We start from the raw sequence: 26,218 nt of genomic DNA, 5'->3' as shown, positions 1-26,218 counted from the left end.
GTAGAATGATTATGATATGCAATTTTAATTTTACTAACAATTTTTTTGAAGATTTTATTTATTTGAGAGAGAGAGTGAGCACAAGCAGGGGGAATGGCAGAGAGAGAGGGAGAAGCAGGCTTAGGGCTCAATCCCAGGACTGAGGGCAGATGCTTAACAGTCTAAGCCACCTAGGTGCCCCTTATTGTAGTAACAATTTTTATTTTCATTTTATTAACTTTGCTTTAAAATTTAAATCCATTCTTTTATAGATTTCATTATCATTTTTGGTGTCTTTCCATATTGCAAAATGATGTAAACATTTAGAATTAAAAGAAATAATGTCTTCTAATCAGTTAAGGCCACCAGAGTCTGATATTTTAATTAATAATATGTAGATTTTAAATTGCTCTCTGCATAGTTTTAAGGATATAAATTGCCCCAAAATTATATGAATGTATTCTCATTTTGAAAGAGACATGTTATGGAAGATCATAGAGATATAAAGGAGACACAGAGACATAATAACAAAATAAACTGTAGACTCTCCTTTCTTTTACCTTTCTTCAAGGACCATGGCAATTTTAATTTTGATGTCAATATTTCTAATCTTTAAGTAAACTCAAGTATAGGGGGTGCTGACTGGCTCAGTCAGAAGAGCATGTGACTCTTGATCTTGGGGTTGAGAGTTTGAGAACCACATTGGATATAGAGATTAGTTTAAAAAAATAGATAATAAATAAATTCAAGTATAGATGTGTATGTGTGTAAGTATTTTGTTTTGCCACAATATCTGAATTATTGTGTAACTTGCTTTTCATGCTTACATCATGGCAATTTTGCATGTCAGTACATATTTATTTACAACATTTTAATTTTTAGATTTCTTTTTCTTTTCATTCAAGTATAGTTAACATGCAGTGCCCGATTAGTTTCAGGTGTACAATATAGTGGTCCAACACTTCCATACATCGCCCAGTGCTCATCACAACAAGTGCATAGACCCCATCACATATTTCCTTTGTTCCCCTGCCCACCTCCCCTCTAGTAACCATTGGTTTGTTCACTACAATTAAGTGTGTATTTCTTGGTTTGTCTCTCTTTTCTTCCTTTGCTGGCTTGTTTTATTTCTTAAATTCCATCTATGAGCAAAATTATATGATATTTGTCTTTCCCTGACTTATTTCACTTAGCATAATACTGCCTAGCTCCATCCATGTTTTTGTAAATAGCAAGATTTCATTCTTCCCAATGGCTGAGTATAGTGTATGTATATATAAAACCACAGTGCATATATATGTACACATTACACCTTCTTTACTCATTCATCAATCAATGAACACTTCAGCTGTTTAATATCTTATCTATTGTAAATAATGCTGTTATAAACATCAGGGTACATGTATCCCTTTGAGTTAGTGTTTTTATATTTTCTGGATGAATATCCAATATTTGGGGTAAATACCTAGCAGTGCAATTACTGGATCTTAAGGTAGTTCCACTTTTAACTTTTTGAGGAACCCCCATACTGTTTTCCACAGTAGCTGCACCAGTTTGCATTCCCACCAACAGTCGAAGAGGGTTCCCCTTTCTCCACATCCTTGTCAACACTTGTTTCTTATGTTTTTGATTTTAGTCATTCTGACAGGTGTGAGGTGATATCTCATTGTACTTTTGATTTGCATTTTCCTGATGATGACTGATGTCGAGCATCTTTTCATGTGTCTGTTGGCCATCTGCATGAGTTTTTTGGAGAAATGTTTGTTCATGTCTTCTGCCCATTTTTAATTGAATTATTTTTTGGAGTGTTGATTTGTATAAGTTCTTTATTAGATACTAACCCTTTACCAGATATGTCATTTGCAAAGATCTTCTCCTATTCCAGAGGTTGTCTTTTAGTTTTGTTGATTGTTTCTTTCACTGTGCAGAAGCTTTTTATTTTGATGTAGCCCCAGTCATTTATTTTGCTTTTATTTTCCTTACAGGAGACATATCTGGAAAAATGTTGCTTTGGCCAATGTCAGAGAAATTACTGCCTACACTTTCTATTAGGATTTTTATGGTTTCAGGTTTCACCTTAGGTATTTAATCCATTTTGAATTTACTTTTGAGTATGGTATAAAAAAGTGGTCCAGTTTTCTTTTGCATGTAACTGACCAACACCATTTGTTGAAGAGACTGACTTTTCCTCATTAGATATTCTTTCTTGCTTTGTTGAAGATTAATTGATCATATAATTATGGGTTTATTTTCTATTCTGCTCTATGATCTTTGTGTCTATTTTTGTATCAGCACCATATCGTTTTGATCACTATAGCTTTGTAATATATCTTGAAGTCTGGGATTGTGATAACTCCAGCTTTGCTTTTCTTTTTTTAAATTGCTTTTGCAATTTAGTGTCTTTATTGGTTCCATATAAATTTTAAAAACATTTCTAGTCATTAAGATTGTGTTAATGGTATTGCTTTATTTTTATATAACTATTTTCCTGATGTTATTTAGGTTTTTTCCTCTTAAGTTTTCCACTTGAAATAATGTTATAGTGAATAATTATTAAAATATATCTTTGTACATATGAGACATTATTGTTACAGGACAGAGTCTTATAAGGGAGACACTGAGTTAATAAAAAATTCATATTTTAAGTTTTGTTGAACATTGCCAAATTTTTCTCCAAGGAGACTTAGCCAATGCAGTAGCATAAAACTAGAGTGTGCATTTCCTAAAATCTTACCAATATTAAATATTACATTTCTCTCTGATTTTCCAATTTAATGTGAAGGATGGTGTTTTTGTTGCTATTTAAATTTTTATTTCCCTGATTACTCCAAAGGATGAGCATTTCCTCCCATACATTCTGGTCATTTGCATTTAATTTTAGGAAAATTGATGGTTCATAGATTTTGTTAAAATTTCCAATAAAATATCTGATTTTTTACTATTTCCAGAAACTCCCCAAGTATTCTGAATAGTAACTCATTGTATATTAGTGTATTATTTGTATCTTGTCATTACTCAATGACTTAAATACAGGCTTCCAGTGGCTTTTAGTAGAAACATTTTGAAGCTTACCTTTTTAATCAGATCATTTTTTTGGTTGGTTTGTTTTGTTTTGCTGTTGAGTTGTATAAGACCCTTGTATATTTTTTAGATATTAACCTCTTATCAGATATATGGTTTGCAAATATTTTCTTCCATTCTGTAGGTTCCTTTTCATTTTGTTGGTTGTTTCTGTTGCAGTGAAGAAGTTTTTTCAGTTTTATATAGCCCCACCTGTTTCTTTTTGCTTTTGTTGCCTTTGCTCTTGATGTTGTATCCAAAACATCATTGCCAAGACCAATGTCCCATGCTTCTTTGTAGGAGTTTTATGGTTTCAGGTCTTATGTTCAAGCTCTTAATCTATTTGGATTTTTCTGAGTGATATAAGATATGTCTCATTCCATTCTTTAAAATGTAGATATGGGGGATCCCTGGGTGGCACAGCGGTTTGGCGCCTGCCTTTGGCCCAGGGCGCGATCCTGCAGACCTGGGATCGAATCCCACGTCGGGCTCCTGGTGCATGGAGCCTGCTTCTCCCTCTGCCTATGTCTCTGCCTCTCTCTCTCTCTCTCTCTGTGTGACTATCATAAAAAAAAATAAAATGTAAATATGTAGCTTTCTTAACATCATTTATTGAAGAGACTCTCCTTTCCTCATTTGTGTTCTTAGAGCACTTGTCAAAGATTAGTCGACTACATATGCATGTTTTTTTCTTGGATCATTAAACTGTTCCATTGACTTTGATGTTTGTTTTTATGCCCTTACCATATTGTTGTGATTCCTATACCTTTGTGATATAATTTCAGATCAGGAAATGTGACATTTCCAGCTTTGTTCTTTTTCAAGGTTGCTTTGGCTATTTGGAGTCCTTTTGTTTCCATACACGTTTTAGGATTTTTTTCTATTTCTGTGAAAAATGCCATTGGAATTTTATTTTATTTATTTTTTATTTTTTAAAAAATATTTTATTTATTTAATCATGAAAGACAGAGAAAGAGAGAGAGAGACAGAGAGAGAGAGAGAGAGAGAGGAGAGGCACAGGCACAGGGAGAAGCAGGCTCCATGAAGGGAGACCAACATGGGACTCGATCCTGGGTCTCCAGGATCACACCCTGGGCTGAAGGCAGCGCTAAAGCGCTGAGCCACCCTGGCTGCCCCGCCATTGGAATTTTAATAGGGATTGTATTGAATCTGTAGATTACTTTGGCTGGTATGAACCTTTTAACAGGGGGATCCCTGGGTGGCTCAGCGGTTTAGCGCCTGCCTTTGGCCCAGGGCGCAATCCTGGAGTCCCGGGATCAAGTCCCGCGTCGGGCTCCCGGCATGGAGCCTGTTTCTGTTTCTGCCTCTCTCTGTCTATCATGAATGAATAAATAAATAAATCTTGAAAAAAAAACATGAATCTTTTAACAGTATTAACTCTTTCTATTCATGAACATGAGGCATCTTTCTATTTGTTATTGCTTGTTCAATTTCTTTCACCAAGGTCTTACAGTTTTCAGTCTACAGGTTGTTGATCTCCTTGGTAAATTTATTCCTAAGCATTTTGTTATTTTTTGTATTATTGTAAGTAGAATTATGATAGTTTGTTGTTAGTATATAGAAACACAACTGATTTTTTGGTACTAATTTTGTATCCTCAAACTTACTGAATTTGCTTATCAGTTTTAACAATTGTTTTTTGTTTTTATTTTTGTTTGTTGTGGTCTTTAGAGTTTTCCACATAAAATATTTCATCTGCAAACAGACTATTTTACTTCTATCTTCTGATTTGGATGGCTTTTATCCCTTTTTCTTGACTGATTGCTGTGGCTAGGATTTCCAGTACTATGTTGAATAAAAGTTGTGACAGTGAAAATCTGCATCTTATTTCTGACCTTAGGGGACAAGTCTTCAGCTTTTCATCATTGAGTATAATGCTAGCTGTGGGGTTGTCATATATGGCCCTTTTAAGCTTGAGATATATAATTATTCAGGTTGTTTATTTCTTATTAAGTAGAATTTAGTAGGTTGTATCTTGCTTTGTTTTTTTTTTTTTTTTTTGACCATATGGATCATAGCTGTTCATGTTGATAACTTTATTATTTGATTGCCCTATGGATCTGTTTTATTTTTTTCTCTTATTTTAGTTATTTCTTTTCTTCTGATATGCCTAACTGGTTTTTCTTTCTTTTCCTCAGTTTGCCAAAAATAGTATATGAAAAGTTGTAGAAATAATTTGATGCTCAGGTTAGTGTATTTTCTCCTCTCTAATGAAGTTTCATTTTGCGTCTGACTAGCTGTCTAGGGTCATTAACAATTTCAAATTACCTCAACTCCAAAAAGTTTAAGAGCATCTGAACCTGAATCTTGTTTCCTCTTAGTGAAAGCCTCTCCCTGGTTCAACATTACTATCTTTATCACCCAAAAGTATGGATATTTACAAGGGTCTTTTATTTGACAGGCCCTAAATTCTGGTTTTTGATCTCAGTCCTGTGAGTCTATTGAAAGCTCTGCTCAACTTCAAAATCTTACAGTCTTGAGAGAAACTACCTCAAGCAAGTGCTTGTTGTTGTCCTTTATAAGTCATATAGTAATATTTTGTAATATTGATTCATCATCACTTATTATTAATATCTTGAAGGACATTGAAGTTACAACTTCCAAAATAGGTAAAAATCAAATATATTTAAGATGAATTTTTTTTCTTAGAAATTTGCCATTTTTGTTTTATTACCTTCTCATATGCATTATTGTCAAGGATAAGTCTGATGCTAATATGATTCTTTTCTTTTGTAGGGAAGCTATTCTTTCTTTTTGGAATATCTATCTTGGGAGTATTATTTTTTAGTTTTGACTGTGGGATTACAACTTGTTATATTTAGCTCTGGATTTGTGCTCCTTCTCTAAGTGGATACCTTTGAGTCTCTTCTTCTGCTCTGTATAAAAATACATTATTTCAATGACTAAATATTCTATTCCCTAGTTTTCTTTTTCATGATTTTCCTATTAAATGGATTTCAGGTCTAATACAGATCTATCTTCTGCAACCCTTTATTTTTCATAGCTTCCATTTTTTCCTTGAACACCATATTCTGTAAAGTTTTTTGTCATGGTTATCTAGCTCACTAATTTACTCTTAATCCTAGTTCATTTTGCTATATATCTCACCTTTTGAATTTATTTTTATTTCCACGTTCTTTGGATTTTTTTTTTCATAAAATACTTTTCTAATTTTATAGAAATTGTAAACATATCCATACAGGTTCATTATAGACCTAGTCTGTTCGCTCTATTAAATATTCTTTCCATATGTTAGTTTTCTACTTTTTGAATTGGAGTTCTTTCTTTGGTAGTTTTGGTTTTCCTCAGATATTTATAGATTCTTAGTTTCTATGTGTGTATTTTTCAGGAATGTTCCCTGTTTGCCTGCTTGTGGATGCATGTTTTGACTACAGAAGCTAGTCTTTGGAGAGATACAAATACCACAAAACATGGTATGCTAGTGGCCTGTTTTTTTAGTTTTGAAGACACCTCCTCCATTTTCCTCTGTGCCTCAGCTATCTGAAATTCTCTGCCTTCAGTGCTCTATTTACTGATAGCTTTTGGCAGCAAACTCAATTACTTTGTCCCCTCAAGATAATTATTCAAAGTGACAGTTTGAGTCGATAATTATCCAAAGCTCCATTATTGTTACCCATATCCTTTGATCTGAGAGCTACTCTGATGTCAAACACCATTTACCATCTTTATTTGTGTGTTTTCATTATAAATTTATGTAGTCTTCAGTTTCCCTTTCATTCCTATTGGCTTTCTATTCTTCAGAAGTTCATCAAAATTTTATATTCACTTAAGGTGACTTTTTTTTTGTTTCCTTACAACATATTTTAAGCAGTTTTGTTTTACTTCAAAGGAGTTGGGGCTAGAATGAAAGTGATTGAGCTGAATTCACTCTACTTTAACAGTGTTGCAATGAAAATCGTAGTTTTGCAGAGGCATATATTGTAGAGCAAAAACCTCAGAAATAGTTTACACAGAAACACATGGTGGTGGATCGTATCTACTTTTTGGGTTGCTATCATAGTGAGAGGATAGGTGAATGCAATCTCCAGAAACTGATTTGTATTCTAAGATGAGTATTGAATCTTTGGTCTTTGGTTAGCCAAAGAGAAAGAGAGAGAGAAAGAGAGAGAGAGAGAGAGAGAGGGAGAGTCAATAGTGTAATAAGGCATGAGCTAGAATGCAAATCAGAGGAATGCTTCAGAATGAGTCAAACAAGTCTTAACACAAAACCTCTTCCAAAAACACAAGGCACACATGAATATTTGATGGCAAGAAAGAAGTTAGAAAACAATAACTGCGTTAAAAAGCAGGGTTTGGGTTGATTTCGGGATACTGTTTATTGACAATGACTGACATTTTATTGCAGGCTTCCCTGGAAGAGATTGCAACTATATCTGAACTAAAGCACTTGACCAAGAATCTTCTATGGTACATAAATAATAGTTTTATTTATTGAACTTCCTCTGTATATACATCCCCAGCCTAGATATTCCATGAAATTCAGAAGCCATTTAAAATATATTCATAATAAAAAACTCACAAAATTTCAACATATTTAAAATCAAGCATTATATGTTCTTTTTAAAAGCCCATTATCAAAAGTAAATGCTGGCATTGTAACAATATAGAAGTAAGTCTTTGGGTTCTATCCAATTTTAGGAATTTTTGAAGTTTGAATCCATCTATATGCATTTGAATATGAAACTGAGTATCAAGAGTAATAGAATGTTGTTAGTGAAAGGACCTGAGAACTCATTAGGCTAACATCACCAGCATTTTAATTATCTGAAAATTTTAAAATAAATGTGGTTTGGGGCTTCAATTACATCTATGGTGGTTGCCGAAGATGGCTATGCACCTCAGAATCACAGAGGGAATGTTTTTCAAAATGTGGAACCCTGGGTCTTAAAGACCTCATTTCAGTTGGTTTTTAGGGCAACTTGGGAATTTACAATATTAAAAATCTCCCTAGAGATATATGACATGTAGCAAGGTATCAGAATCACTGATTCAGAAAGCTTCCTGGATTCTTCATAGTCCCTTCATTTATAGAATATGCACCATATACATTCTTTTTTGTGTCTTTTTTAAAAAAAATAAAAGCTATAAAATTGTCCTCAAAGTGTTTCTAGATCCCAATTTTAGGCAAATGGGTCACAAAAAATTAACCAACATGAGGTGGGGGGAAGCAGGAACCAACTTGCCTCTATGAAACCTAAATGTTGTTAAAGAGTTCCCTCCTTTTTTTTTCAACAAATGTTAGAAACACCATCCAACAAAAAAATAAGCCCTCAAAAAAGAACAGCTTTTGTAACTCTCACTGCAAGTTTATAAAAACAGGAAACACCTGAGCTCTAGCAAATCCTTTGATGAAAACTTGCAAAACTAACTCCTCAGAAAGAGAACATAAGCTAGATCTCTCATCTTTAACATGATCATTGACCAAGTTCATTGCCATTCTTTTTTTACTAGGCCCCACGAATTACCCACAAACTTTCAGTGTCATTTGTGGTTATTACTGGAGTATCCAAATTTGCCTTTAGTCTTGATACTCTTTTCTATTCATTTTTAAACTGGCAACAACACTGAAATATCTCACTGTTTTCTTCCCCCCTCTTCTTTTTGAAAAATTTTACCCAGTGACTAGCAATAAGAAAATGTACATTTAAATGCTGTGGTCTTTTCACAAAATCCATAACAGAAGAGACCTAAACTGCCCAATTTCACCATCTCACTCCCAGATTAAAATCTTTCAAAGGGTTCCCATTTTCCTTAGGATGAAATTTTAAAAATCCAAATATGCTTGACCGTCTCTTCCTCCCTCAGTTTCTCTGTCCCTCTGTGCTCTATGTCCCAAGAAACACATAGGATGGGAGGCATTGACAGGGCATGGGGGCGGGGGGGGTGCAGGGCTGGAACTTGGAACTATTTCTTTCCTGCTGCCTCACTCTTTCTGCCTAACTCTCTGCTGGCAGTTGTGAGTATCCTCACTTCCACAGCTCCTGCTCTGATCAGTCTCCAATAGCTTTGTCCGCCCCACTTACTCCTCACGTGGTGGCAGCTTCCTGTAATTGCTGTTCTCTGGGAGGCTGACCCTTTGTCCATTCCTGAAACCCTGCCTGCACACCTGTAAGTATCCCTTTTATTAAAATCTCTTTTTGAAACCATCCGAGTGAGTTTTGTTTCCTCCTAGGACCTTGACCAGTAGGGCGAGTTTATAAAGTCCTGCATAGTCTAACCTCTGCCTACCTTGCCCACCTGTCACCTAGCCATGGTTTCTGCCACTCAAGGGCATGTGCTTCTTCCTTTACCTGAACTGTTCTTCCTCATCCTCTTTACCTGTAAGTCTCTCCCTCCCATCCTCAGGTCTTCATGTTTGCAATAATTTATAGATCAGTACTGAACGGCTCCCAATGAGTATTTGATACTTACTAAATGTTTTGTAGCTAAGGATAGTAACACCCATGCAAATTGCTTCATCAACAATTTAGCCCAGGGAAATAGCTATTGAAAATAAGAGATGAAACTGCTGCCTTATACATTTTTTTCATTATTTTGTTTAGTAGATTAGACATACTCACAAAAATTATTTTAACCTAGTGGAAAATCAAGCAGGTTTGACCCCGAGCTTTATTTTTAGCATTTACTAGATACACTGCATCCTTTCAAAATTTTACAGAAAATATACTGGGGACTTAAGGTGGAGAATGCTTATGTATATTGTGCAACAAACTTGAATTCTCCCTAAGCCCCCAACATATTTCCTATATAATTTTGAAAGAGTGCAAATTTTTTTTGAAAGGGTGGAGCTCCTTAATTCCTTAAGCCCCCAACATATTTCCTATCTAATTTTGAAAGGGTGCAAAATTCCTTGCTATCTATTGTACAGTATGCATAAGTAATGTGAGAAGTACCATGAAAGAAACAGAGTGACCTAGAATATTAATTGTCACTGAGTTGGTTTCAATCTGCTTGGTTCTAAAGAAAACCTGATGGAATCAGGAGCAGAAAAGAATTTAAAGATATTGGTGATCGCTATTTGCCACAGGATGTACACAACTGTATCTTCTTTACTTGGTGACACTTCAATTTTGATCTCAGTGAGCATTCCCGGTGTTCATGAGGGTCCTAAATATTTCACTCTACTGATCTTCTGACTGGAATAAAAGTCCTCCACTTTTTACTTTTTTAAAAAAGATTTTATTTACTTATTCATGAGGCACACAGAGAGAGAGAGACAGAGACATAGGCAGAGGGAGAAGCAGGCTCCATGCAGCGGGCCCAGGATAACGCTCTGAGCCAAAGGCAGATGCTCAACCACTGAGCCACCCAGGCGTCCCTACTTACTTTATACTTGAATAGCACCTCACCTCTTTCCAAGTTCCTGTACATGCATTGACCTTACTTTTGCCCCAGTGAGGTGCATAGAGGCTCAGAATGTTCAGTATCTTAGGGAAGACCACAGAGATTGAACAGGGAAGGGTGTTAACCGTGGGTTTTCTGTTTGGTCTTTTGCCTACTGTTTCATGCACATGCCCCTGATTATCAAAAAATTTGGGCTGTCATCTTTTCCTCTGCTTCTGAAAGTAGTTATTTAAAAAGGAAAAGGAAGAGCTGGCAAAGTTGGCCAAAGGAAAAAAAATATATCTCTTTGTGTAAAGTGCCAAACATTAATATCTGACAAATAATCAGTATTCTACAAATATTAGTTCATTTGGAAGAGAACTCTGGAAAATGTCCTTCTGGAAACAAACACTTGAGAAAATAGTGTCTTGCTAAAAAAATTGCCATTGGTATATGAGTAAAGAGCAAAAGCTGCTGCCGCCCCAGATAATGGAGTTCATTAATACTGCTGTTAAATCTGATGTCTTTTATGAATTAGAACTTAAAGAAGTTTGACTATTTTAAGGTCATTTATTTAAAGAGAATCTGAACCATCTTATAACTTGCCACATATTATCTGCTTAATGAAGGCCATCAAGTGCTTTATGAAGTCAATTAAACACAGCAAATGCATCTGTATGTCATTGCAATAATTGCCTCCTCCTGAGGTCTATAGAAACCAGAATCAGAACATGATAACCAGGTGGTCGAGTCCTTTGCCTTTGCCTATGGCTTATTTGGTGGCAAATTCCATAGATTGTTTGGATCTCCTTTGTTTGGAAATACCACCTCCCATTTCGAGAGCAATCATTTGTCATAACACAATTAAGATGAGCAGGTCTTGGCCATCCATGACTCTTCATCTTCCTGCAGATGCAAGAAGTCCCCTTTCTCTTTGGTGGCAGCTCAGAGGTGGTCCATCAACTTAGCGCCTCACTTGGAAAGTGGAATCAGGAGCTTGCGTTTAAAACCCAGATCCCCCCTGGGTGGCGCAGCAGTTTGGCGCCTGCCTTTGGCCTAGGGCGCGATCCTGGAGACCCGGGATCGAATCCCACATCGGGCTCCCGGTGCATGGAGCCTGCTTCTCCCTCTGCCTGTGTCTCTGCCTCTCTATCTCTCTGTGACTATCATAAATTTAAAAAAAATAAAAATAAAAATAAAACCCAGATCCCTAGGTGACTAGTGGTCCAATGAGAAAAGAAGTATTAAAGTGTAGAATGGTGATCTTCCCCCCTCCTCTGAAGGCAATTGAGACATTTAGCTCATTTGGTTTCTTAAAGAAGTGAAAAGAAAGAATCAGGGGAGGGGGAAGAGGGACAATCCTCCTGAATAAAAAAGCCAATCATCAGGTGACATCTCTGGCACTAACATTTAGTAACTGATAATTGCTGTAACTAGGGCCATTGAGCTTTGCAAATATTATCCAGTAAATTTTAATTAGCACCCGGGGGATTGAAGAGTTTCAGAATAAGCTCTTGGGAGAAGCTTCCCTAGCCAGTGGCGATGTGTGCTGAGTAATTTTAGATCAGCTGGCCTGTCAGAGCAGATCAGTGTCATCGCACCACTTATCCTGAGGAAAATGCACCTGCTTCTACATGGAAATAAGGTGCATTATCTGCCAATTTGTGCTGCTTATTTCTACAGCTCCCCAGGTTTGACGAGTAGGGAATATAAGGACTAAATCAGGAGGCTTTGGAGGGGAAAAGAAGGAGAGTTTCACTGCCCTTCAAGGACACACACTGTCACAGGCCCTTGAGTGGCCTCCTCTTCCTCTTTTTGTTGCCTTGGGACCTCTCTTGGGGCTGTGTCAAAATGGCATTCAACTTGCTACAAGACCTGAGGATGCTATTTTGTAATAAAGAAAAAATATCCCATATTATTTTCTTTTTGTATGAGGAATTTCCAGTTGTATTCTGAAGCGTAGAGTGAGAAGTTAGGAACAGAAGGACACGGATCCCTGACAAGAAATCTATTCAAGGCTAAGCCATAATATTGGCTGGAAATGTTTAGAAACAAATGTGTACAAATATAAAATGTATGTCTCAATTTTTTTTAATTGCACAGTACCTGAGATATCTTCTAAATGTAAAAGAATCAAAGAAAACAGGAATATTGAGCTAATACTTATAAACAGACTATCTAGAAGGCACTATGTGAAGCTAGGTATATATGCTGTTTTACTTTCCCCTACTCGTGGATAGGGAAAATAAACTTAGAGCAATTAATGGACTGTCTTTGGCCCAGTTCATGGTCCCAGAGTCCTTGGATAGAGCCCCACATCAGGTTCCCTGCTCAGGAGGGAGTCTGCTTCTTCCTTTCCCCCTGCCCCTCCCCCCTCTCCTTCTCTTTCTTTCACACACACACACTCTCTCTCATAAATAAATAAAATCTTTAAAAACAAAAAAGTCAGACAGGCACAAGCATAGGTGTGGAACCTACGCACGTGGGAACCTTTCTACATTGCTGGTGGGAATGTAAAACGGTACAACCACTCTGAAAAAACGGTCTAGCAGCTTAACAGAGTTAAACTAGCATAGTTACCAAAGGACCTAGTAATTTCACCCTCAATATAAACCCAAGAAAAGTGAAGACATACATCCACACAAAAACTTTATACATGAATATTCATAGCAGCACTCTCCAGAGTAACCAATGGTAGAAACAAACTAAATGGGCTAACAAAATGGGGCATATCTGTACAATGAAATATTATTCAGCCACACAAAGAAATGAAGTCCTGGTACATGTTACAGCCTGAATGAAACTTGAAAACATTCCATTGGGAAAAGGTAGAAAGACTACATATTGTATGACTCCACTCTATGAAATGTCTAGAATAGGCAAATATATGGATCCAGAGGGCAGATTGCCTGGAGCTGGAGAGTTAGGGAACCTGGGAGGTAGCAGCTAAGGGGTGTGGGTTTCTTTTTGGGCTGGTGAAATGCTCTAAAATTGACTATGTAATGGTTGCATGGCTCTGTGAATATACTAAAAGCTATAGAGTGGCACCCTTTACATGAGCAACTTTCCCAACTTCCAATGTCTTTGGTTGCAAAATACAAAGTTGGTCTCTATTCAGAATTGTGAGAATTAAAGATAATGTATGAGAGTGTTTAGAGCACAGTGGATTTCTGCTACCTGTTAAAGGTTGGAGCCATGGCTGTTACTGATACTCAATTCCATTTTGTGGCCAGTAGAAGATGACCAGGTGTAGAGAAAGAAGGAAATTTAAGACCAAGGAGGCTGCAGATAGATGAAGGAAAGGATGGATATACAAGGTGAGGGGGAAGGAGATACAAATTAAGACTTTCAGAGAGACAGGGCTGAGAGGTGGCAGAGGAGGGTAACTAGGAAGCAGAGGACCCATGGGGATCATCATCCAAGGGAGGAAAACTGACAAAGCTTGTTGACCATGGGTGTGCAAGTCTTACCTCTGACTAGAAAGTCTGAATTAGTCAATTAGCCACTTTTTAGTTCTTTATTCTTGATTCTTTACTTTTTTTAAAAAAGATTTAATTTGTTTCATAGAGAGACCACACAAAAATGAGTTAGGGAAAGGGGAGAGGGAGAGGCAGACTCCTGGCTAAGCAGAGAGCTCAACTGGGGGCTCAATTCCAGGACCCTGGGATCATGACCTGAGCTGAAGGCAGATGCCCAACCCACTGAGCCAACCAGGCACCCTCTTCTTGATTCTTTAAAACTCCAAGGTTTCATCCCTCCCCTCATACCAAGATGGCCTACACTCTGCTAAGACGTGATGCTCTACTGGGACATGTGCAGATTTTTGAGCAGGCAATTTGATGGGCTCCATGGGTGTTCTATGAAAAACAAAGGCAAGAGACAAAAACAATACATATGAGGCCCAGGTGGGAATTTATCATATCACAGTTTTACACACAATCCCATTCTTTGCTTTCCTCAACATAGAAGCAGAATATTAACAACCAACACTCATTTGCCCTGCTAAAGTGAGTTTCGGGGTATGAATTGGAGTAGTGATTCAAAAAACAGACTCGGCCATCACATAGATCTGTGTGATCTCAGGCAAATTATTCACCTGCTCTGGACCTCTTTCCTCAAGGTCTTTTCTGGTGCTTTGCAGGGTTCTTACAATTTTAAAAGGGAAAAAAACATGAACTAATAGCAGAATCCTTGATTCACAGTTATTTCTTAAGCACTTCTTTTGCTTTAACCTCTTTCTTTACTCATTGATCACTCTGCACATTTAGGAATTCGCACTTTACCAAACAAAAATCATATCTTCTGTGCTTCAAAGTAGGCAATAATGAAGCAATTGATACGAATTAATACTAAATCTGAAAGTAAAGTAAGATTTTTTTGGTCTTGAAAAAAAGTTCTTAATCATAGATAATGGCATAGCTACCTGCATTTGGCAGATGTGTGTGTGTGTGAACAATATGTTTTGTTTCCTCTGAAGTGCTGATACAAAAACAGAAATACAAAAATATCACATGGCATTTCCACTCTTACTAGAAGCACCAAGAATCTCAGAGGCTCTCCTGTCAGCCCAGCATCTGTATTCATTTCCATGAGGTATTTATCCAATATGTATATTTTGTTGAGCATTTTAGCAACATTAGAATTAATCAAATCTGCTACAGAAATCAATTTACCTTAAGGTTTCTCAACACAGGTTTGTGTCATACTTTGTTTGAATGAAGGCAAAGGAGTATACATTTATTGTTGCCTGTGGATTGAACTGTCTGTTACATATTGCAAAAGCCACAGAAGAGGAAGACTAGCCTTTGTCTCAAATTTTTCATTGTAATTGGAGAGACAAAAAACTGCCTGAAATAGCTGGAAAACTATAAATTACATATAGGGCAGTGTTTGCATTTTGGAAAGAAACATTTTAGCTATGTTACAGCAGGAGGGAAGCCAAGTGGCAAGATTTGAGTAGATGTTTGAGAAATGAAGATTGGTGCTGATGTCATGTGACAAGAAAAAGGAGCCTGTGCAGCCATAGTGAGCATTTTATGGTATTCGTATTTTTCTCTTTTCTTCAGTTATTCTTCTTCCCTCTTCTCCCTCCTCATCCCTCCCTTCTTTTTGAGAATGTGCTGTGCATCAATTTTAAAACATTTTAGGATTCATCTAAGAGTTCAGGTAGAAGATTGGGTTGTGTGGTACTATTTACATGCCTCAGACCAGTCAGGTGTACAGCTTTATCTACATTACCTACTGGTAGACATTTGGTAAGCCTGAATTACTTTAATAGCTGCCTCTAATTTCTGCTTTACTCAGGTTTTATTTAACATACTAACTAATCTTTGAATAGCACTAAAAAGTTTACCTAAAATTCCCACAGATTATCTCATTTGATCTCATAATTATAATGTCATGTAATTTCTTACCAGTTCATGTTACATCTAGTGTACTGAAACTTAGATTATCATATTTCTAGATTGTTCAATGATAAAGTTTGCAATACTAAAGTCCTAAGTATTCTGCAGACATTTTAAAAAATACATGCAAGAGAAAATAAGGTAAATCATAACAGAATGGAATTTTTTCTGTTGTCTTAGAAGTTCAGCAGAAGTCTAAAGCTATAAAGGGTACAAAGGATGAAAAGGTTTTCCAACATACTAAAGAAAAGAGCGAAATATAACCCCACAGGATTGGCTGGAAGTGGAAACACAGTTCAGCCACCATCACTCCAAGAGTCTAGGTAAGAGGAGGTCAGATATTTTTTAAAAAATAGATTCGGATGCTTCTTTGGAAGGAAACTGACAGCTCTCCCTCACTCCCTTAGGGAGGGGAGAGGGTACTTCCTTCTTCTAGGCCAAGAGAGTGGGGCCCTCCACTAACTGTTACAGTGTCTGCAAAAAGCAGACGGGCCTCTCTCTGGCTTAAGGAGTGCTGGGATGGGACTTTTAGCCACAGTTATTTTTGAGAAAGTTTGAAATGTGTCCCTCACATTTCAAAGTTTGGGGAGGGACACAGAGATTGGCCTCTCACTTGAAAAAGTCTAAAAGCCCAAGGCTGGCTGGAGATGATTGCAAAAAGAGAGAGAGAAGAGATCCATAGTAGGGGAGGCTGTCCTTCATCAATTCGGAGGAGGTAGGATATGCATTTTTCCACAGGACACTGAGAGGCAGCCAGGCTTTGGACATCTTGGAAGGATCTTGACTAAGACGAGTGTGTGCATGGATATCTCTAAAAGCCAATTCTTGCGCTGTACAATTGCACCATCATTTGGATATTTACCGACAAAAGACATTAGCTACCCAAGAAAGTGCTCAGAACTCTGGCCAGAGGTAGCAGGAGTGGTGGGAGACAAAGGACAGTGAAAAGGTCAGGAATGAGAGATATTTTAAATATTTCACACATGGAAGCAGGAGGGCAGGCATGCTGACCAATCGGAAAGGAAACCGGTCAGGGCTGGTGCACACAGGCAGAGAATATTAGCCTGCAAAAAGTAGGTTTTGTTTCTCCTTCCTCATTTCAACTCTCTAAACCTTAAGTCAGACTTGAGCTTGAGGAAGAGGCAAGAAGCTCTACACTGGATATGATAGGAAAATTTATGTTTATACTAAAGCAGATGTTTTGATGTAGAGAGTGAATCCTTCTAAATCAACTGGACCTGTTGGAGATGGTGTCTGGATGAGAGAACGTTCTATCCTAGAGAGTGTTGCCAAGTTCTAGTGGGAGCAAATTAAAACTAAAGCTGTTTATATCTTACCAAGTTCAGCCAGCTTATCAAATGGTTTCTATTGAGCACACTTATTTTTACAAAACAATCATGAACTAGAGTGGGGGTGGGGGTTGGCATGACCCTGGTCACCATTTTGTAGGTGAGATTTAGAACTCAGGTCTACACAGGTGAAGTTGTTTGGCCAAAGTCACACACAGTTGGAGGGCTGAAACATTCGCAGACACACTGAATCCAGTACAGGGATCCAAAAGCAAGGTCAGGCTCTCCCTTTGCTAGTGCAATGGTATGTTGGACTGCTTAATATCACAACACACATATGTGATTTGTCCTGTAAACAACGGGGAAAGAATAATTTGTTGTAGCCCCCAGGAGTAAACAAGATTTTTGGTAAGACTCTAAAGAAAGTGAGGATAAAAGGAGAAAAGGCTTTATCTGACATTGTTACAAGTTTACTTGGTTTGGGAGGAAATGCTGAAGGCTAGCAAGCAGCAAGCAGAATCCAATTATTAAAGAAAGGAACCAGAGCCATACCAGAGAATTAGAGACCAGTTAGTGTAACACTGATCTCCAAGGAATGGCTGGAGAAAACGTTGTGGACAATCCAGCGGAATTGGAAACGAGCCTTTTAATCAAACTAAGCCAACATGGGGGAAAGAATGGCTCACGTGTGGAAAATGCTATTATTGAAGAGAGCACTTTTTTTCTTTTTTAAATTATTGATTCTAAGCACTTCACTTTCCTCTGGTTTGTGTTTTTTCTATTGTGCTGTGCTTTGATACATGACATAATCTCTTTTCCTTTGACAATAAAAAGTTCTTGCCTTAGGGATCGGCCTCTTGTTTTGGAGAAGCGTAGGAAGAAATCTCAATGGTGTAAGAACTAACTGGGATGTTAGCACTTCTCTCATGGAGCTCATGTTCTAATGCAAATAGTCAAATAAAATACAGGTGGTAAATTACTGTGCACAAAATAAAGCATGAGGGAAGGGACTTTAGGAAGTCCAGGTGAGGCTCAGAGAGAGGACAGGTAGTAATTTTAAAGAGTAGCCATGATTGACACAGAAACAAATACGTGATTGGGACCTGGAACAAGAGTTACCCTGTGGCATACTCATTTGTTATGCATCTTTTTCACTACATAAAGCAATAGATTTTCTGCTTTTAAAATACAAGTTTCTTTTCTCCTCCTTACTCCTTCTCCCACCCTTCTCATATAATGTCACTACTACCTGTCATGCAGCTAGAGGTGATAAAGTGGTTGGCGGCGTCCATGCAGGTTAACATGGGCACTTCTCATGTCTTGAATCAAAATGAATGAGGACCACATATGCCACCACAAATGAATTAGTGCTTGATCTGTTTGCTTATGGAGTCTCATGACTTCACTAGTGTCTCTCCAATACAAATATCAGTATTTTTAGCAGCTGGAAGATATGATGGTCTCCCTGGTCCAGAGTCAGCCCAGGGTTCTCCATTCTAGCTGCACATGAGAATCATCAAGGGAGCTCTGAAACATGCAGATGTGAGGGCCCAGGGCCAGAGATGTTGATTTAATTGGCCTCCATGGGGCCAGGTATTAGTGTTTTAAAATGCTGTCCAGTGATGCTGAGGGCAGCCAGGGCTGAGGATCCATTCAAAGGGATGTGCCAGGGGATTTAATCTCACAACACTATAAAACAAAGGCACCAGGGATTCTCATTTTGCAGAGAAGGAGACTGTATTTCTGAGAGATGCCATGATTTTCCCAACGCCACACCACTAGGGTGTAGCAGGGTGTATTTCATTTCTGACATCGTATTTGGAAATTGTGGGTTGGAAAAGCTAATTCAGTTCCACTCAAATAAAATGGTTTACTTGTGAAACGTTTTTCCACCATCTGCGCCTCTGAAAATAGAGTGGCAAGTTCCATTATGGAACTGCAGAAAGTTTGACCCCAAATGAACAACTGATAAAAAGTGAAATTAAATAACACACCCAATTTTGGAGAGTGGATCCCAAAATAGGTATCTTAAAATTATTTCTATTGTTTGCTTTTATATTTATACATTTCAAAGGAGATATTCAGCAAACCTTTTTTTTAAATGTTTGAAACAGCATTTTTTTTTCATTATTTCCGAGCAAGATAAACCCAGACAGTACTAGAAATTTCATGCAATAGGTTTTTCTTCCAATGATAACTTGAGGAGTGTTAAATAAAACAAAAATTCATTTTGTTAAGAGGCTTTAAATCATGGCTTTAGTTATAAATAAATTCCTAATATAGAGAGAATCATTGCAGTGATGTAGACATGACTGCTTCCCCTATTGTCATCATGGTGAATCTTTGTATGCAGATGACTTTTTTTTTTTCCCCAAATTTTGCATGTGATAAAAAATACAGGAGGTTAAAACAAAGGATAATAGTGGAAAGAAAGTACAGCCTAGAACCATTGTTTCACTTCTCCCCAGACTTAACCATTTTTACCAGGCTTTTCTTTTCTTTGTGTAGCTATCCTTCCGGTAATACTTCCTGCCTTTTCACAGCCAAGTATACGACACACATATACTTCTCTTTTTGTATGAATAGCAGCAAACCCAAAATCCACACTGTTCTGCATCTTGTTATTTTCGCTGAATAGTTTTTCTTGGAAGTTATTCTCTATCAGCACATGTAGACCTCCTTCATTATCTTTAATGATGTACAGTGTTAGACTTTATGGATACACCCTAGTTTACTCAGTCAGTACCCACTGATGGACATTTATGAGGTGCAAGGTTTATGGAATTATGAGCAATACTACCACACGCTCTGTGAAGTGTTTGAATCAACCTGCACTTTGGCCAACAATGTGTAAGTGTCTGTTTTTCTAAACTCTGGTCAGCTCTATGTTACCACATGTTAAAATTTTTGTCTAAATCCAATAGGTGAAAAATGTTTGCTTATTGTTCCAATTTATATTTTGTACATGTTGTAATACTGGCTATGCATTCATACTTGGAAGCGGTTTCTATTTTTCTGTGAACTGTCTGCTCTTCCATTTGAGAAGAGTATAAAGATAAATAACAAAGCAAATACCCTATGTACCTGTAATCTAGTTTCACATGTAGTACATTACCCATCCCCTTAAAACTTTGTGGATCGTTTCCATTTCCTTCTCATTACCTAAAGGTAATGACCATCGTGATTTTTTTTGTTTCCCATTTTCTTGCTTTTCTCAATATTTATATAATCTCTGGAGTACCTAAACATTAGATCATTTAGTTTTGTGTGCTTTTATGTTGATTTATAGGAAATCAATCCATATGTATTTACTTGTGACTTGATTTTTTTTATTTCACTCAAAAATATTTCATCTATGTCCATACCTGAGTTTTGATGTCTTTTAAGTATTCCAAAAATAAATTCAGATATTATCTCTTCAAAAGTTACACTCTGAGGCACCTGGGTGGCTCAGTCAGTTGAATGTCTGCCTCTTGATTTTGACTCAGGTCATGATCTTGGGGTCCTGGGGTGGAGCCCTATATCAGGTTCCATGCTCAGTAGGAGTCTGTTTGAGATTCTCTCTCTCTCTCTCTCCCTCTCTTTCTGCTCCTACCCCCACTCATGCTTGCTGTCTCTCTCTCTCTAAAATAAATAAATAGGGGATCCCTGGGTGGTGCAGCGGTTTGGCGCCTGCCTTTGGCCCAGGGCGCGATCCTGGAGACCCGGGATCGAATCCCATGTCGGGCTCCCGGGCTGCATGGAGCCTGCTTCTCCCTCTGCCTGTGTCTCTGCCTCTCTCTCTCTCTCTCTGTGACTATCATAAATAAATAAAAATTAAAAAAATTAAAATAAATAAATAAATAAAATCTCTTTTTAAAAATGTTATACTCCCCATCTTACAATTCCCCATCCTGTTCTCATGTCTTTTCATTTATTTGTAATATTTTTAATCATCTTATTTCTTTTTCTAAGATTTATTTATTTATTTATTTATTTTAGAGAGCAGGGAGGCACAGAGAGAGAGGGAGAGAAAGAATCTCAAGCAGACTCCACACTGAGCACAGAGCCTGAGGTAGGACTTGATCTCAGGATCCAGAGATCATGACCTGGGTGGAAATCCAGAGTCACCCACTTAACTGACTGAGCCACTCAGGGTCCCCATGACCTTATTTCTTTATGTTACATGTTAAAAAACGAATCTATCCATCTTCTCGTATATGAAATTTCTCTTCATCCATTTGATTTGCTCTTTATCCTTTCAAATTCTTATATCCATTTTAAAATTGCTAGGATACATATTTGTTTCTTTGTTGTATATCCTTAGTCATTTTGCAATCTTTTTTCTTTATATTTTAAGTCTTTATTTTTTTTTAATTTACAAGTACAGTTATTTTATAGTCTTCATTGGATCATTTTGCTGTCTGAAGTCCTGTTGAATCTGATTCTGCTCTGCTATTTATCCTTGCTGTTACACAAGGTGCCTTAAACTCTTTGCTATGATAAACAGCAACTTCTTTACAATTCATCTTCCAATTGTTAGTTATTGGCACATAGACATAAAATTGAGGCTTGCTATAAAACTGGTTTTTATTCAGTGTTCTTATTAAATTCATGATTACTCTTAAGCCTTTAACTCCACATTCTTGGTTTTTCTATATACCCAACCATTTTAAATAATGACAGCTTTATAATCTTCCTTCATTTGTACCTTTAGTTATATCTCTTATTTCTATTCTTGCTTAATGTCATCAGCAATGATCTCTACAGCAACATTTATAGAAATAGTAATAACAGATATTCTCATCTCATTCCTAATCTCAGGTGCTTAGCTTTCAATGTTTTGGCATTAAATACCATGTTTGCTGTAATGTATTTATAGATACTCTTTAATGGATTAAATTAACTTTCTTTCATTACTACCTTGCAAAGAGGTCTTTCTTCTTTTATAATTAAAGAATATTGAATTTTATTATTATTTTCTTTTGCATCAGAAATATGGAATGACTTTTGTTTATTACTCAACCTAGACCCATCTAGATCATGATATAGTATTATTAATACATAATGTTGGGGTCAACTTGCTGATTTTTGGTTTAGGAATTTTGTATCCATGTTCACGCACACACAAAAAAATTGGTCCACGATTTTCCCTTTCTGTAGTGTCATTTTCTGGGTTTGTATAAAAGTTCTCCTGGCCTACAAAAACATTATTTAAGAAATATTTCCTATGTTTCTGTTCCTTGTAAGAGTTTTTGTAATATTTGGTGATATTTCTTTCTCAATTTTTTGGTAGAATTCACAGGGAAGCCATCTGGGCCTGCAGTTTTCTTTGTGGAAACATTTTTTTAAAACAGCTTTATTGAAGTATAATTTACATACCATAAAATTCACTCATTTTAAGTGTAAACCTCAATAATTTTTAGTAAACTCACAGAATTTTGCTGCCATCATCAAAATCCAATTTTAGAATATTTTCACCACCTCAAAAATATTCCTCATGCCAATTTTCAGTCATTTTTCTCCCCCCCCCCCCCCCCGCCCCCAGTTCTAGGCAACCAGTAATCTACTTTCTGTTTCTATAGATGTGCTTTTCTCTGGCCATTTGGTATGAATGGAATTATACACTCTATGGCCTTTTGTCCTTAGCTTCTTTCATTCAACATACTGTTTTTGAGGTTCTTCTATGTTGTACCTACATGATGAGCAGTTTGCTGAATACTATTCTATAATATGAATATACCTTACATTGTTTATCTATTCACTAGTCGATGGACATTGGGTGTTTACACATTTTGGTTATTTCTAATGTGAACATTTGTGCCGAAGTCTGTGTAAACATGCTTTCATTCCTAGGAATGGAATTACTGGGTTGTATGGTCTAATTATTTTTAACATTTTAAGAATATGCCAAACTATTTTCCAGAGTGGTTGCACCATTTTACATTCCTATAAGCACTGTTCCAGTTTTTCCACACCCTTAACAGTACTTCTTATTTTCTGTCTTTTTGACTCTAGCCATCTAGAGGGTATGAAGTGGTATCTGATGGTTCTGATATGCCTTTCCCTCATGACTGATGGCTTGAGCATCTTTTCATGTGCTTGTTTACCATTTGTATATCTTCTTTGGAGCAATATTTATTCAAGTCCCATAACAATTTTTTTTAAAGATTTTATTTATTCATCCATGAGAGACACAGAGAGAGGCTTCTCAAGGAAAGCCTGATGGGACTTGATCTGGGATCCCGGGACCATGTCCTGTGCTGAAGGCAGATGCTCAACTGCTGAGCCACCGAGGTGTCCATCATTACCAATTTTTAAATAGGATCACTGCCTTCTAATAATAATAATAAGAGTCATTAGTGTTCTTTATATATTCTGGACACAAGTCCTTTATCGGATATATTATTTGCAAATATTTTCTCCAAGTCTGAAACTCATTAATTCATTTACTTAGTGATATTTGTTGAAACTTAAAGTTTTTGAATTTAATGAAGTCCAATTTACTATTTTTTCCTTTTATGGATCGTACCTTTGGTGTGATATCTCAGAAGTCTTTGCCTAACACAAGATCACAAAGTTTTTCTGTGATCTGTTTTGAGTTAATTGTTATCTGGTGTGAAGTAAGGCCTAAAATTAATCTTTTTATAGGCAGATGTCTAATTTTAAGTTAAAAAGATTGGCAACACCAAATGTCAGCGATGATATGGAACAAATGGAAACTTGCATAATTTATTAGTAGGAATACAGAATGGAAGAATCAATTTCGAAATATATCTAGCAGTTTCTTAAAAATTTTGACATAAAATTAAACATTAAAACAATTCCATTTTTTTTACCCAAAAAATGAAAACATACATCCACAAAATGAGTTCTGCATGAATGTTCATAGCAGTATTACTCATTATAGCCCCAAACTGGGAATGGCTGAGATATTTGTCAATAGGAAAATGGATAAATAAACTATAGTGTATTCACATAATGGAATATATTATTCAATAATAAAAAGAGGAAAAATATTGTTACATGCAGCTACATAGTCAATTTCTAAAACCATTATGCTGAGTGTAAGAAATCATATAGAGCAGAGTACCTATTCTATTTTTCAATTAACATACATTTTTAGCAAAGCAAAAGAATATGAATTTCTAGAAAAGGCAAAAATCTATAATGAGAGAAATTCAGAACAATATTTGTCTCAAGTTTAGAGAGAGTGAGTATTGATTAGGGAGAGTGTATGAAAGCTTTCTGGAGTGATGTGGTGTTTTATATCCAGATAGGGTTTTAAATATTATAATGTATGCATTTGTCAAAACTCCATGGATATTCACTTAAGATCATTGCATTTCGCTATGTGCAAATCTTATCTCAAAAGGAGGAAAACTATCACAAAATTAAACTCTCGTTAAAGATATGCATGCTGAATTTTGAATTACATTAAACCATAAAATAGATTGATGGATTGATGGAGGCATGGAGGGATAGATATGTAGTAAAGTATAGTAAAAAGTTAATGACAGAATCTAGGTGGTAGGTACATCATGGGTAATCACTATAAAATGTTTTAACTTTTCCGTACATCTGAAAATTTATATAATAAAATAATTTGAAGGGTGTCTGAGTAGCTCAGTTGTTTAAGCGTCTGCCTTCAGCTCAGGTCATGATCCTGGGGTCCTGGGATCCAGCTCCGGGATGGGGTAGAGCTCCTGGCTCAGCAGAGAGTCTGCTTCTCCCTCTCCCTCTTCCTCTGCTCCTTCCCCCCACCCCGTTACTGCTCTCAAAGGGGGGAGGGGCTCTCTCTTTCTCTTAGATGAATAAAAAAATATTAAAAAATATTACAAAACTAAAATAATTTTAAATAAAGGAAACCATGCATTCTACTGTTTCTTCAAACATGGAACTACTTCTTTTACTGCCTCATTAAGAAGGGAGAAACCTTGGATCCACTTCAAGACATGTTCTAGAAAGGACTCTTCTTCCTCAGACATTTGTCTGTTATTGCATGAGGAGAGGATAGGAACCTTTAGTCAACATTTTATCTAAATTAATTAATCTCTTTGGGGAGGCTCTTTTGTTTAATCACGATAGTATCCAGGGGGCTTTGAGAAGTAGCTCAGTTAATTCATCCCTTTCAGGGGATCCCTGGGTGGCTCAGCGGTTTAGAGCCTGCCTGCAGCCCAGGGTGTGATCCTGGAGACCCAGGATCGAGTCCCACATTGGGATCCCTGCATGGAGCCTGCTTCTCCCTCTGCCTGTATCTCTGCCTCTCTCTCCCTGTGTCTCTCACGAATAAGTAAATTAAAAAAAAAAAAAATTCATCCCTTTCACTTACTGAAGCCAGTCAGAAAAATTACCTCTTTTTTTTTTTTTTAGATTTCCCTTTTATACATATTGCAACAAGTTCTCCATAAAACATTCATCAGAATTTTTTTTAACGTTTTATTTATTCATTAGAGACATAGAGAGAGAGAGAGAGAGAGAGAGGCAGAGACACAGGCAGAGGGAGAAGCAGGCTCCATGCAGGAGCCTGATGTGGTACTCCATCCCGGACTCCAGGATCACACACTGGGCCAAAAGCAGGTGCTAAACTGCTGAGCCACCCAGGGATCCCCATTCATCAGAAATTAAAAAAAAAAAAACAAAAAAAACAAAAAGAAACTTTGCTTTTAAGGAAATTAATGTTTTTGTTTCAAACTTGTTTGTTGATGTTTGGGGTATCATGTAAAACAACCTAAAAGATCTCATAATCCAAAAGAAAAGTTGTTTTCTCCATTCATTTCATCTGAGGGCATCTGGTTTCTGGTGGTTCAAATGATTCTATTCTCTCTTAAGATGTTTAATCGTTCACAAAATGTTTTTTTTGTGTGTTTTAAAGATTTTATTTATTCATGAGAGGCACAGAGAGAGAGGCAGAGATATAGGCAGAGGGAGAAGTAGGCTCCCCATGGGGAGCAGGATGTGGGACTCAATCCCAGCCTCCAGGGATCATGGCCTGAGCCAAAGGCAGACGCTCAACCACTGAGGCCACCCAGCACCCAGATGCTCCCACAAAATGGTTTTTGAGATCCTCCCTTAAGCCAGGACCCTGCCTTAACCATGATAAATTTAAAATCTTCAAAAGAGAATCCTCTTCCCTTTAAT

The sequence above is a fragment of the Vulpes lagopus genome, chromosome 2 (genome assembly GCF_018345385.1).
Source record: "Vulpes lagopus strain Blue_001 chromosome 2, ASM1834538v1, whole genome shotgun sequence".
NCBI classification, from domain to species: domain Eukaryota; kingdom Metazoa; phylum Chordata; class Mammalia; order Carnivora; family Canidae; genus Vulpes; species Vulpes lagopus.
This window is presented reverse-complemented; position numbering follows the sequence as displayed.